Here is a 12576-nt window from a genome sequence, read left to right as displayed (position 1 = left end):
TAGGTCCTCTGACTGAGGAACATGTGTTCTTACTTTCTGTTTATTCTCCTGTAAACATACTAGAGAGACTCACTTAAAGATCATGTGACTCAGAACAACGGAAAACAGAAAAAGAAGGTAAAATAATTCATCACCAGAAGACCTAACAGGGCGGTGAACACCTGTAATCCGTGCACTCTGGGAGGCTGAGGCAGGAGGATTGCTTGAGGCCAGGGGTTTGAGACCAGCCCAGGCAACATATGGAGGCACACACACCGCTTGCCACCCCCCCATCCCCCTCCACCCACCTCCCACTCCCCCACCCCCCCACCCCACCCCGGTGAGTTTCCCTGCCCCCTTCACTGTCTCTACAAAAAATATTTTAAAATTTGCCAGGCCATGGCCATATGTGCCTATAGTTCGAGCTCCTAGTGAGGCTGAGGTGGGAGGATCCCTTGAGCCTAGGAGTTCCAAGTCACAGTGAGCTATGGATGACGCCACTGCACTCCAGCCTAGGCAACAGAGGGAGCCAGACCCTGTCTCAAAAGAAGAAAGAAGAAAGAGGGCCAGGCGGGTGGCTCACGCCTGTAATCCTAGCACTCTGGGAAGCCGAGGAGGGCGGATTGCTCAAGGTCAGGAGTTCGAAACCAGCCTGAGGAAGAGCAAGACCCAATCTCTACTATAAATAGAAGGAAATTAATTGGCCAACTAATATATATAGAAAAAATTAGCCGGGTATGGTGGTGCATGCCTGTAGTCCCAGTTGCATGGGAGGCTGAGGCAGCAGGATCGCTTGAGCCCAGGAGTCTGAGGTTGCTGTGAGCTAGGCTGATGCCATGGCACTCACTCTTAGGCTGGGCAACAGAGCACTCGAGACTGTCTCCAAAAAAAAGAAGAAGAAAGAGGAGGAGGAGGGACAACAACAACAACAAGAAAAACAGTTGAGATTAGGCTATAGACCACCAATATAGCAATAGCATACTTCTCAGCTCTGGATGCCATGGCCCTGGGAGTGGCCAGGTGCTGTGGTAGCAGCAGCCACGGTTATTGAAAAGGCTCAAGCCCTTACGTTGGGTCATTTGACTTATTTGCTAACAAAGTGAAAGAAAAACCAGTTGGAGTTAAGCTTCCCATGAGCTGGCAGCACCTCAGGAGGACAGGAATGTGGTTTTCACAAAAGACTTGAAACTTAAGTGTTCTCGAGTAATTAACGTTTGTACTGAAGTCAACTTTTTTTTTTTTTTGAGACAGAGTCTCGCTTTGTTGTCCAGGCTAGAGTGAGTGCCGTGGCGTCAGCCTAGCTCACAGCAACCTCAATCTCCTGGGCTTGAGTGATCCTTCTGCCTCAGCCTCCCGAGTAGCTGGGACTACAGGCATGCGCCACCATGCCCGGATAATTTTTTATATACATATCAGTTGGCCAATTAATTTCTTTCTATTTATAGTAGAGACAGGGTCTCGCTCTTGCTCACGCTGGTTTTGAACTCCTGACCTCAAGCAATCCGCCCGCCTCGGCCTCCCAGAGAGCTAGGATTACAGGCGTGAGCCACCGCACCCGGCCTGAAGTCAACTTTTGAGAAGAGGTATTCTAAGGGATTTTCCTTTCTGGACTTCCAGTAATGACTTGTACAGTTATATATTTCCATTCAGTCCCATTTTGCACTTGCAGTAGATAGAGATGGCCTGGACTCATAAATCCAACTATTGGAGATTACCGGCAGAGTAAACAAACGCAGGACCATCTTTGTTACTAATTCTTTTTTTATAATACCAAAGTAATTAATGTGTATCCAGATACTCAAGCCATACGTTTGACACAAAAATGTGTCATTAACTGGCGAGAGTGGAAGGATCTTTATAGAAGAAAGAAATCCCTTAACTATATACAAAAAGAACCGTAGACACCAGCTGGGTGTCCTCTAATTCAATTCCGACACTATCTACCTGGGGACAGTGTCAGATCTCACGGGGTTGAAGTACAGTCCCCAAGACTGTCCCCTTCCCCCCTCAGACACCAGCTGTAAGTCCGGGACTCTGGACCATCTGACCTGACCGGAGGGACTATAAATCTGGGATGCTACGGCCCACTCTTTGGGTTCGATTAATTTGCTGGAGTGGCTCACAGAACTCAGGGAAACACTTCCTTACGCTTGCCGATTTATTACAAAGGATACAGATACAGATGAAGAGATGTGCAGGGCGAACAGGGGGGAAAGGGGTTGGGAGCTTCCACGCCCATCCTGGGGGCGCGCCACTCTGTCCAGGAGCCTGATGGGGAAGCTCTCCAAAGCCAGTCCTCTCGGTTTTCTGCAGACAATCGGGTTGAAATGTTACAAGCGTCGAGGGTATGGGGCGGACCCTCTCTGTGGAATGAGGGGGTCTCACGACCCACAATCGGAAAGGAAAGGTGGGGGAAGTCCTGCCTTATGAGCAGGTGTTGAGGAGGGGGGAGGGAAGGAGGGAGAGAGAGAGAGATACAGAGACAGGGACTGACTTTCCTGAGGCCTAACACGCCGAAGGATATGACAGAAGAGTATATAACAAGGGCTATGGGGTCCAGGAGCCAGAACAGGATGTGGACAAACCCGGCATATTGTAAATTTCATTTAACACCACAGGATTATATCAGGCGTGCAAGGTGGATGACCCGCCCAACAGTCTTAGGCAGGAACGCCAGAACAACAGCCGGCAGGTGAAAACTGAAACAGAGATGACAAACCTGGAACGCTCGCGCCTCACACCCGAGAACAGGAGAAAGTCCACGGGAAAACCCCAGCACGACCTGCCGAAACACACGCCGCAAAGCACGTGACTAGAGACACACGGTCTACTTGTGCAAACAAGGAATGTCAGGGGAGAGCGCGAACGCAGTCCCCCACTACCACAAATTATGCAGTCGAGTTTCCCACATTTGGGGAAATCGCAGGGGTCAGCACATCCGGAGTGCAATGGATAAGCCTCGCCCTGGGAAAACCACCTTCGTGATCATGGTATCTCCCCTGCCAGGTAAGTATGAGTTGCCGTCCCCGCCTCCGCACGCACCCTCGCGCCCGCCCCGCTCTCAACACACGGTCACTTCCCCCGCGCCGCCCCCTGCACCCCTACGCCCCCAGGCGCCCCCGCTGCACCCGCGCCGCTCGGGGAAACGGCCCCGGCACCGCTGGGATTTGGCCCACGCGGGGCGCCCGCGCCCAGGCTGGGCGGCACCGGCAGCCTCTGCGCGCCGCGCTCATCTACATACGCCACGCCCCGGCGGGCGACGGGCCCGGGCGCTCGCGTGTCTCCCGGACCGCTCTACCGGCCCCGGCCTCGGGGGCGGGGCGGGGCGGGCGCGCGGCCACGGGACCGGGGGCTGCAAGGGAGACCCGAGAAGAGGAGACCTCGCGGCCCCGCCGCCCAGCCCTCCGGGGCGGGTCAGGACTCGGGGCTGGTCTCACTTTCAGGAAAAATGACGCGCAAGACTATCAACCATACGTAAAATACTAATACCAAGAGTTTCATCACCCATTTGACATGAAATTGTTTTAATCCCCATTCGGGACCTTTACCTTTCAGACTAGGTAGAAAGGAAAACTGGAACCGAGTTATCAAGGCAAGGCGTCCACTCACTGGGCAGATGTGTAGGGCGGCGAGGGGTGTTAAAGGGCCTCTGGAAATCAAGCAACGAGAAATGCCATATCTCCATCGTAGGGGCTTAGGTTGCCTCTTGCAGGCCGGCTGGACTTTTGTCTTTTCCTCTTCTCTAGCAGAGAAGTTTTGTTCTCAGAGGTCCAGAGAGGTTTTGTTCTTGAAGTTGGAAGAGGTTAAAGGTCTCCGGCCTGTCGTGTGGTTCCTCCTCCCCAGGTGTGAACGAAATGATTGACCTGCTGGGAGTTCGTGGGTGGCCGGTGCTAAGGGCCAAAACAAGGTAGCAGAGAAGTCTGGAGATTAGAGGGCCAAGGGTAGGCCTCCCTGAGGTTCTAGCTTGTCAAAGACAAAGATGGCAGAAAACATAAAAGCATCTTTTTAATTTCTCCTTGTTTCAGGAGGAGTTTCCCATCTCAGCGTGTATTTCCTGAAAGCAAGGGATTCTCCTGCACGACTCCCCCCCCCCCAACAGTGATCAAAATCAGGAAACTAACATTGATACAATATTAATGTCTACTCTGACAGACATTATTCCCTTTTCACCAACTGTCCCAATAATGTGCTATCTAGCAAAGGAAAATTCAAAGTCATGCGTTGCATTCAGCTGTCACGTCTTTTAATCTGAAACCGCTTCCCTGGTCCTTCTTTGTATTTTATTATGCAGGCATTTTGAAGACAACAGGCCCGTTGTTTTGTAGAATGTCCCTCAATTTTTGGTTTGTCCTATGTTTCCTCAAAATCACATTCAGGTATGCATTTTGACGTGAATATTACATAAATGGTAGTTTCTGGTACGTATGTATGTATGCTATGGCTTGCATCCCTCCAAAAAGGTACGTTGAAGTCCTCCTACACCCCCATATCTATGAATGTGACCTTATTTGGAAGTAGGGTCTTTGCGGATACAATCAAGTTAAGATGAGGTCATTAGGGCAGGCGGGGTGGCTCACGCCTGTAATCCTAGCGTTCTGGGAGGCCGAGGCCGGCGGATAGCTCTAGGTCAGGAGTTTGAAACCAGCCTGAGCAAGAGCGAGACCCCGTCTCTACTATAAATAGAAAGAAATTAATTGGCCAACTAATACATATAGAAAAAATTAGCCGGGCATGGTGGCGCCGTGCCTATAGTCTCAGCTACTGGGGAGGCTGAGGCAGGAGGATCGCTTGAGCCCAGGAGTTTGAGGTCGCTGTGAGCCAGGCCGACACCACGGCACTCTAGCCCAGGCAACAAAGTGAGACTCTGTCTCAAAAAAAAAGATGAGGTCGTTAGAGTGGGCCCTAATCCAGTATGACTGATACTCTATGAGAAGAGGAAAACTCCCTGTAAAGACAGAGCCACACCAGGAGAACATCACGCGATGACAGAGGCAGAGATTGGAGTGGCTGCGGCTGGCTACAAGCCGGGGATTGACGGCTACAAGCCGGGGATTGACGGCAACCACCAAAATCTAAGACGAGGCAGGGAAGGATTCTACCCAGAGTCTCATAGGGAACATGGCCCTGCGGACACCTGGCTTTCAGATTTCTAGCCTCCAGAACTGGGAGAGAAGAAATTACTGCTTTTTAAAGAAAACGACCCAGTTTTGTAGTACTTTATTATGGCAGCCCTAGGAAACTAATGCAGTGTCTTCCTTTGGGCCTCGCACGAGGAGGCACATGAAGTCAGTTTGTTCACGTATCGGTGGTGTGAACACCGATTACTTGGTTAAGGTGGTATATCATGCTTGTAAAGCCTTCTGCAAAAAAAAAAAAAAGAAAAAGAAAAAAAAAAAAAGGTGGTATATCAGCTGCTGTGTGACAGCCAAATCGCTCCAGAGCTTAGTGACTTAAAACGACCTCTTTATTTCCTCACAATTCTTTGGACCAGCAATCCTGGCTGGGCTCAGCCAGGCAGTTCTCCAGGTCTCAGGCGGGATTTCAGGCGGGATCACAGCTGCACCCAATTTTCGGGTCAGTTGGGGCCTGGTCAGTCTAGGGGACCTCGGCCGACATGGCTCATCTTCACTCCTGTGATGTCATCCTCCACTAGGTGAACCCAGGCTGCTTCTTTCTTTTTTCTTTTTCTTTTTTGAGATGGAGTCTCGCTGTGTCACCCCGGGTAGTGCAGTGTGCAGTGACGTCATCATAGCTCACTACAACCTCAAACTCCTGGGCTGAAGCCATCCTCCTGCCACGTAGCCGGGAGTACAGGTGCCCAGCACCACGCCCTGCTAATTGTTCTATTTTTGGTAGAGACGGGGGTCTCGCTCTTGTTCAGGCTGGTCTGGAACTCCTGAGCTCAAGCACTCCTCCCACCCCCGGCCTCCCAGAGTGCAAGGATTACAGGTGCGAGTCACTGTGCCTGGCCCAGGCTGCTGCTTATGGTGTGTCGTGCCCGCCTCGCCAGCAAGGAAGACGCGGCAACCGGAGTTCTTCTGACAGTGCTTTAATGGGGTTCCCTTTAGACTTACATGATGCGGAAGACCCAGCCCGGCAGCGCGCAGGCCGCTATATACCCCAGAAGCACAACCCCTAAGCTGCGATAGGCCGCTCAGCTGTCGAGCCACCAAAGCATTAGTCCATAGCAGGACCCTTTGTTTGCATTCTCGCGCCACAGGGCAACCGACAATTGCGCGTGCACTGAACTTGTTTGCTGCTCCAGGCAAAGCCGGAAACAGGCGCCAACTTGTAATGGCGTTGACACCGCGCCCCACAATGGTGGTTTCGGGACTGCAAGAAAGACCAAGCCCCATGAGCGAGTGTTCTTGAATCTTCGGCTTACATCACATTTGCTAACCTTCCACTAGTCCAAAGGAAGTCACATGACCAAGTCCCTGGTGGATACGAGAGGGTACTGCAGAAACCCGTGGGTAACGGGGACAGTACTGCAACCGTCTACCGTGGGAGGTGTCCCCCACGTTTGCCCTCCGTAATTATTAAGTCAGGAGTGTGTGCAGATAATTAGAGGATATGTAACTATCCCGCTCGTCATCAAACGTTAACACAATCGTTTCTAGCATCCATTGATGACTCTTGTGTTATGATTACCAAATGTTGAATTTCTAATTCCATCATTCATTCTACATGTGTCATTTGGCATCTAGTGTAAGGAAGAGCTTTCCCTCCTTCCCTAGGTATTATGCATATGGACTCGTGGTTCTTATTTTATTCAGTTGTTTATAATCCATAACTGATTGCATTTATTTTTATTTATTTATTTATTTATTTTTTTTGAGACAGAGTCTCGCTTTGTTGTCCAGGCTAGAGTGAGTGCCGTGGCGTCAGCCTAGCTCACAGCAACCTCAAACTCCTGGGCTCCAGCGATCCTTCTGCCTCAGCCTCCCGAGTAGCTGGGACTACAGGCATGTGCCACCATGCCCGGCTAATTTTTTATATATATATCAGTTGGCCAATTAATTTCTTTCTATTTATAGTAGAGACGGGGTCTCGCTCTTGCTCAGGCTGGTTTTGAACTCCTGACCTTGAGCAATCCGCCCGCCTCGGCCTACCATGATTGCATTTATTTTGATGTTCAAATTTTCTCAGAATGGCCCTATGAAAGCCTCTTCAAGTTGGTTCCTGTGTCCTTTTGACATGTCCATCTAATTTTCTGAATATTTCCTTATTTTCGGGCACAAGATGTTCTAGGACCATTTGTTCCTTCGCTGACTCCCTGAAACCAGCTATCTCTCCAAAGAGCCCTGGTGCCTTTTCGTGGCGAATGGCATTTAGAAACCAGCATGGGGCACTGGGTGTATGCTCACTGTTACTAAGGTGTCTTTGCTTGTGGGCCCCTTCAGTCCACAGAGCTAGGAAATACCTATGCTTCCTACACATGTCTGTATCTATTAAGAGTGATCCCATACTAAAACCTTTGATACCTTCGATTAATTTTTTTGTTTGTTTGTTTGTTTTTTGTTTTTTGTTTTGAGGCAGAGTCTCACTCTATTGCCCGGGCTAGAGTGCCGTGGCGTCAGCCTAGTTCACCGCAACCTCAAACTCCTGGGCTCAGGCGATCCTCCCGCCTCAGCCTCCCTGGTAGCTGGGACTACAGGCATGCACCACCATGCCTGGCTAATTATTTTCCATATATTTTTAGTTGGGCAATTAATTTCTTTCTATTTTTAGTAGAGACGGGGTCTCGCTCTTGCTCAGGCTGGTTTCAAACTCCTGACCTTGAGTGATCCGGCCGCCTCGGCCTCCCAGAGCGCTAAGATTACAGGCGTGAGCCACCCCGCCCCGCGGGATTCTAATTTTCAACCCAACACTACATGGTTCCTCCTTGCTCTCCCCTGTCCCACGTTTGTATCTACTTTCTCCAACAGTGAGAACCTTGGCTCCCCGACATCTGTTTACTCATTAGCTCAATCCTAGGAGACACACAGCATTATTACAGAATAGTTTTAACTATAGGACCATGAAAACAAACCTACTGTGGGAGAGTTCAGTATATGCACTTCTTTTTCTCTTTAGACTTGAAGATGCATATAGTGAAGGTACTGTAGTCATATTCAAAAGCCGTTTCATCACAATAGACAAGGTATGAAAGAATAAAAGAAAGAAAGGAATTTAAATGTATTAATTAAAAAAAAAAAGCCGTTTCAGTTGTTTTGTACTTCAGTGTGGTTATGTGGCTAATTTGAGATACCATTAGGCTCATTTGCTTATGTTTATATTCAATTTTAGGGTCTTTCTCCCTCATCTTTATTTTTTCTAACTGTGTAAAACATTAACGGGAGTTCGAAAAGCCAAAATTACATAAAAAAGCACGCTCAGAAAAGTGTCGCTCTCTCCTTCCACTCCCACACAGCCTCGTAGGTAATTTCATCAATTCTGGTTCATCAGTCTTGCATTTCTTTTTGTAAGATGACAATGTATGTTTTCTTATTTCCACCTTTTACTTAGACAAAGAAAGGGTGACGCACGTCATAGACACGTTTTCACTCTACTTTTTTCACTCTGCAGCATAGTCGATGCGTCGTCACACCTAGGGAAACCTAGAGGTCTAGCGAACCTGCCCAAGACCCCAAGGACAGCATCAATGAAAATACACACACTAGGGCCGACCAGCCGAAGAGACTGATTTTCCAATGGCGAAAAGGTTAAAAAAAAGACAGAAAAGCAGACTATTCGAAGTAAGTCTACACTTCAAACTACAAAATAATGTCCGTTTTAACTACAAACCCGAGAGTAGATCTCTCCAGGTTCCCTCTGGGTCCGCCTCCCCGGTGGAGGGAGACTGGAGCGCCGGGGCCGTCGCCCGCCGGGGCGTGGCGTATGTAGATGAGCGCGGCGCGCAGAGGCTGCCGGTGCCGCCCAGCCTGGGCGCGGGCGCCCCGCGTGGGCCAAATCCCAGCGGTGCCGGGGCCGTTTTCCCGAGCGGCGCGGGTGCAGCGGGGGCGCCTGGGGCAGTGAGGGTGCAGGGACCCCCGCGGGGGGAGGGGGTAGTGACCGTGTGTTGAGAGCGGGGCGGGCGCGAGGGTGCGTGCGGAGGCGGGGGCGGCAACTCATACTTACCTGGCAGGGGAGATACCATGATCACGAAGGTGGTTTTCCCAGGGCGAGGCTTATCCATTGCACTCCGGATGTGCTGACCCCTGCGATTTCCCCAAATGTGGGAAACTCGACTGCATAATTTGTGGTAGTGGGGGACTGCGTTCGCGCTCTCCCCTGGTGTTCAGCTGTTTGGAAAATCAGGTTGTAATTCTCCAGAGCTTAGGATCAGTGGTTTTTCTCTTTTTTTTCTTTTTTTTTTTTTTAATGTATTGCTGAAGCGCGTGCTTAGGTTTTTCTTGTTGTTTTCCGCAACTGTGGCCGAGTCTGAGCATTGCATCATCTTTCTTCATGGCTGTTCTCCATCTGTGAATCTATTTTTTCTAAAAGTGCCTTATTGGCACCCTTGCTGCTTAGTGTGGTTCTTGATCCCGCATCTTCAATCCTGGGGTGGGAATGCGGAGTGTTGGGCCCCACCTTTGCGAGGTTTACTGGGTCAGAATCCGAGTTTTATGCACGTTACGGTCAAAGAAGCACGGATCTAGATGCAACATGCATTGATCTGTCTTCAGAGAATTCTCTCTCTAGCTTCACCCAGACTAGACTTGAGCTCCGTGAGGTCAGGGGTTCGTGTCTATTTTGGTGACTGCTCCGTCCACAGTTGGTTAGGATAATAGGTCTTTACTATATTGGTTGGATTAGTTTACTGACAAGCAGGTTCCCAGGTTCTGGCTCGAGCCCGCCCGAGATTAACACCCTGTCCTTCCTACAGAGAAATCACCACGGAGTTGGAAACACTTCCTGTTCAGCCTCATCAGTAATTTCTCTTAGTACTATTTGCTTGAGCTCCTGGGTGAGAGGATCCACTAGTCAACACCATCGACCTCCAACCCAGCCTCCTTCAGCCCTCCTTCAGCCTTCTCATTGGAGGAGAGTGTGAGCATAATACAGGCAACCAGGAAAAGGCAAGCCAAGGGCCATTGCTTCAAACCGACTTAAGCCAATGAAGGAAACCAGAATCTCTCTCCCCCATATACCTAGGATTGATTCTTAAGGCAAAGACACCGAAAACGCGGGGGAACACTCTGCCTCCGCCTGTTTGCCTGATGGCAGGGCACTACCCTTGCTCATATGCCGCCCAGCAGGCACCAGAGGAATCTGGGAACAGATTTTACTATCTTCCCACCTTTTCCCGCCGTTTAAAAGACTGGACCTGCCCTCTCCTTCCTCTTGTCACTAGATAGGATTTGTGGCTCTCTTGTCAAAATACTACTCAGGCAAGGCCCCTAAGCCACACTGCCTTGACGGAGAAAATGCTGTCGAACTGAGGCCCCTCTCCGGAGTGATGGGTAGAGTAGAGCACAGTCGATAAACTTCTGTTTTCCTTTTGCTTTCAGCAGAGTGTCTCAACTAAGAAGCTGAACAGGAGAAGAAAAGAAGTTAGGTGTTCTCTCCTACACCGACATCATCTTGCCGGGATTATGCGAGTCTCCTAATTGGCCTCCTTGCTTTCACCCTCGCCACACTTACAGCCGGAGCGATTTTACTTATTTTATTCAGCGTTTTTTTGTTTGTTTGTTTTGGACGGGGTGGGGGGGCTCCTCTGCTCACAACCTGGTTCGCCCAGATTGAAGCCTTACAGTGGCCTACATTACAAGACCCTGAGGATCTCACCTCTCTGACTTAAATCACTCTCTTTAATCCGGCTGCCGACACAGGGCCTCCTCGCTGCGCTGGAAGCACAGCCCCGCCTGGGCCTCCGCTGCAGCCGCTCCGTGTGCTGGGGGCGCCGTGCCCGTGACCAGCTCCGTCCCTCACCTCCTTCAAGTCTTCTGCTCATCCGGCGCCTTCCCCCCGCAGCCTCTTCTGACCACCTGCTTTACCACAGCAACCTGCCCCTCGCTGCAACTGCTTATCCCGCTCCCCCCCTCAACTCCCCCCTAGCACTCAGCACCTAACTCATTTGCTCACTGCGCCTCGCGTCGGCTTTCTCCCGCCCGCGCCCCCCCTTCCCGTAGGCCGGCCTTTCGGCTCCCACGCGCCGGCCGGTGTCCGGCACAGGCCCCGCGCTACAGGGGACGGCGGCCGAACGCGCCGGCGCTCGACGCCCGAGCAGCTCGGGACATTCCAAACAGGAGCCAGGAGCCAGGCAGGGTTCACCCGGGGCGCCGGCGCAGGGTTATCCCGTTCGATCACAACACGGGGAACTTGTCGAGTCCACCGCAGAGAGGACCAGTCGGCACTCGGCGGGGCCGCCCGGCGGGGACAGAGCGAGGCCGCGAGGGCGCGCGCGCCCTCCCCATCCAGGCTCCCGGGAGGAGGAGTTAGGGTTAGGGACGGGGACGGGGACGGGGACGGGGACTGGACCCAGGGAGCGCTTTGTCCTGGTTTTTCTTTTTCTCTGCAAACTTAAACTCCTGAGTTTTCCTTCCAGCGCGAGGAGATCGGGCTACTACACATTCTGGAGCGCTCTGCGTCACTTTTACTCAGGAAGACACCACTTAACGGCAACCGGCAAAAAGGCCTTTCCCGATCTTTCCATCACTTGAAGACGAGTTCCCGCTGGCGAGAGATCAGAATGGGCTGGAAGTGGCTTTCCTCGCTTTTGGCTGAAAGGAAGGTGAGACCAGCCCGGAGTCCTGACCCGCCCCGGAGGGCTGGGCGGCGGGGCCGCGAGGTCTCCTCTTCTCGGGTCTCCCTTGCAGCCCCCGGTCCCGTGGCCGCGCGCCCGCCCCGCCCCGCCCCGCCCCGCCCCGCCCCCGAGGCCGGGGCCAGTAGAGCGGTCCGGGAGACACGCGAGCGCCGGGGCCGTCGCCCGCCGGGGCGTGGCGTATGTAGATGAGCGCGGCGCGCAGAGGCTGCCGGTGCCGCCCAGCCTGGGCGCGGGCGCCCCGCGTGGGCCAAATCCCAGCGGTGCCGGGGCCGTTTTCCCGAGCGGCGCGGGTGCAACGAGGGAGCCTGGGGCAGTGAGGGTGCGGGGACCCCGCGGGGGAAGTGACCGTGTGTTGAGAGCGGGGCGGGCGCGAGGGTGCGTGCGGAGGCGGGGGCGGCAACTCATACTTACCTGGCAGGGGAGATACCATGATCACGAAGGTGGTTTTCCCAGGGCGAGGCTTATCCATTGCACTCCGGATGTGCTGACCCCTGCGATTTCCCCAAATGTGGGAAACTCGACTGCATAATTTGTGGTAGTGGGGGACTGCGTTCGCGCTCTCCCCTGGTCATTGGTTGTCTGAAGAGCAGCTCTCTCACATTGAGTGTTGTGCGACAGGGGTCCGGGTTTTACAGTAAGCGGTTGTGTCTGCGTGGCGTTTGGAACTTCTCAGCAGGCCTTGCTTGTCGGCCTCGCTGGTTGACGACTTCACGCCGGGGTTCTCGTTGGCTCGCAGGGGGGTTGGTGTTGGCGTGAGCGAGGAGGTGTGGGGGAAGGAAGTGCAGCCCGGCAGGGGCGTGTGTGTTGGAAGCTGGGGAGAGAAGACGGGGAGCATCGGGTGGTGGGGG

The 12576-nt window shown here is 52.4% G+C and overlaps 3 non-coding genes across 3 annotated transcripts; 2 read left to right on the top strand and 1 right to left on the bottom strand.

The window, feature by feature from the left end:
* Window positions 1–2829: 2829 nt before the first annotated feature.
* Window positions 2830–2993, bottom strand: LOC142871561 (U1 spliceosomal RNA). The gene has a single exon (XR_012919820.1). It is a non-coding gene; the product is annotated as a U1 spliceosomal RNA (small nuclear RNA).
* Window positions 2994–9091: 6098 nt separating this feature from the next.
* Window positions 9092–9255, top strand: LOC142871560 (U1 spliceosomal RNA). The gene has a single exon (XR_012919819.1). It is a non-coding gene; the product is annotated as a U1 spliceosomal RNA (small nuclear RNA).
* A 2876-nt stretch (window positions 9256–12131) lies between these two features.
* On the top strand, window positions 12132–12295 carry LOC142871559 (U1 spliceosomal RNA). Its single transcript, XR_012919818.1, has one exon. It is a non-coding gene; the product is annotated as a U1 spliceosomal RNA (small nuclear RNA).
* The last annotated feature ends 281 nt before the right edge of the window (window positions 12296–12576 follow it).

Source organism: Microcebus murinus, chromosome 6, assembly GCF_040939455.1.
Source record: "Microcebus murinus isolate Inina chromosome 6, M.murinus_Inina_mat1.0, whole genome shotgun sequence".
Lineage (NCBI taxonomy): Eukaryota > Metazoa > Chordata > Mammalia > Primates > Cheirogaleidae > Microcebus > Microcebus murinus.
This window is presented reverse-complemented; position numbering and strand designations above follow the sequence as displayed.